Source organism: Triticum urartu, chromosome 4 (assembly GCF_003073215.2).
Source record: "Triticum urartu cultivar G1812 chromosome 4, Tu2.1, whole genome shotgun sequence".
In the NCBI taxonomy this organism is placed as follows: domain Eukaryota; kingdom Viridiplantae; phylum Streptophyta; class Magnoliopsida; order Poales; family Poaceae; genus Triticum; species Triticum urartu.
The window spans coordinates 602,272,501-602,274,315 of NC_053025.1; the positions used below are offsets into that span (position 1 = coordinate 602,272,501).

General features: G+C 50.4%; 1 pseudogene; it reads right to left on the reverse strand.

Annotated features, from left to right (window-relative positions):
* Positions 1-533: 533 nt before the first annotated feature.
* On the reverse strand, positions 534-672 carry LOC125555131 (annotated as a pseudogene).
* Between the last annotated feature and the right edge of the window lie 1,143 nt (positions 673-1,815).

The window sequence follows — 1,815 nt, forward strand, 5'->3', positions numbered from 1 at the left end:
CTTTCGGTGAGGGGTTTGGAAAACTGAATGACCAACATGTTTAATCCTCATACCTGATCCACTTGTTGTATGTATCTGGTCTTGGCCGCGGTACTTCTCCCGCATAGTCACCTTTTCAAGTTCACCGGTGATGTGATTTGTAGCGCCACTATCAACATACCAGTTTGTATCAACCCCGTATGAGGCTTCTGCAGCACCAGTGACCTTCTCATCTTGCGAGGATTCTCCTTCATCCTCCTCAAACCGGTACCAGCAATCCCTTGCTGAGTGACTGATCTTGCCGCATATTTGACACTTGACAGCGTCGGGGCGGCTCCTGGAGTTGTTGTGATGACCCTTGTTGTTGGTGTAGGAGGGCCGCCCATGAGAGGCGTTGTTGTTGGAGTTGCCGCTGCCGCCGCCGCTGTTCTTTCCCTTGTTGCGCGGAGGGCCACGGTAGCCGCGTGAGCCACCACGACCACCACGAACGGCGGCGTTAGCGGAGCTCTTGAACCCGGCGTTGTTGCCAGCACCATGAAACATAGCAATGCACTGGTCGAAGTTGCTTACTTGAGCGAACAGATCATCGATCGTGACCGGTTCTTTGCGGGCGTCGAGTGACGACACCAGCGGCTGGTACTCCATATCCAGCCCTGCCAGGATGTAGGAGATGACTTCATCGTCATCCAGCGGCTTGCCAGCGGCCGCCAGTTCGTCGGCGAGGGAGCGGATGTGGGCGAAGTAGGCGCCCACCGTTTGCGTGCCCTTCTGCGTGTTGGAGAGGGCAATCCTGATGTTGTTGATGCGAGATCGGGACTGGGACGAGAACATGCTCGCCACAGCAGTCCAGAGCTCATGCGCCTTGCGGATCGAAGTCACCTGGATAAGAACTTCTCGAGAGAGATTGATCAACAGATGGCCAAGTACCTGCTGATCTTCCATTACCCAGACTTGGTGTAGAGGGTTCGGGACGGCTTCCTCCTTGCCATCTTTATCCTTGGTGACGAGGAACTTCTCCGGTTCCTTGATGGATCCGTCGACGTAGCCAAACAGGCCAGCGTCGATAAGCTGGGGCGTGATCTGAGCACGCCAGAGGACATAGTTCGTCCTGGTGAACTTCTCTGTTACCTGACCATGGATGGTGGATACAGGAGCGACGGCGGAAGACGACATGGTTGGAGCTAGGGTTTAATGGATGGTAGATGTTGTGGAAGAAGGAGGCTCTGGTTACCATGTAAAGATGCGATAAACGTATTGCCTCGGTACGAGGGGACGTGGTTCGTGTTTATAGGCAGGGGCGCAGATCCCTGTAGCACATACAGGAGATAGAATACATCTTGGAGAAGAAGAAAGAGAGAGATAGAGTTAGCCGCGGTTAAGCTAGTTATCTAGGCCAACAAACTACCAGAATATCTCCAAGAGATCTACCACGTTACAACGTTGCACTATATGCGCTGAACCTGAACCTTATATGTTTAACAAACTTAACATCAAATAATTGATTATGAATTATGCTATAAGCAAATTGCAGGATGTGAGTCTGGAACTCTGGATGAAGAGCAAATATGTGAAACACATGCAAGTAACAATGCCAGGACTTCCTCCTATACATCTTCTAGATGTGAAAGGGTTATTTTTCGCTCTCGCGTAGTTGCGTGAATGACTAGTTAGTAACTTGGTGCAAATCCAACTAGAACGAGCCGCAGCAGGAGGAGAACCCAGAGTATTAATTGCTCATCATTTAGTTAGCAGTTCTTTCAAAAGAAGCTCCATGAAAACTTGTCATCTGTAAATGAACTACGGCTGACTCATATATTGTAAAGCATTTCAAGGCGC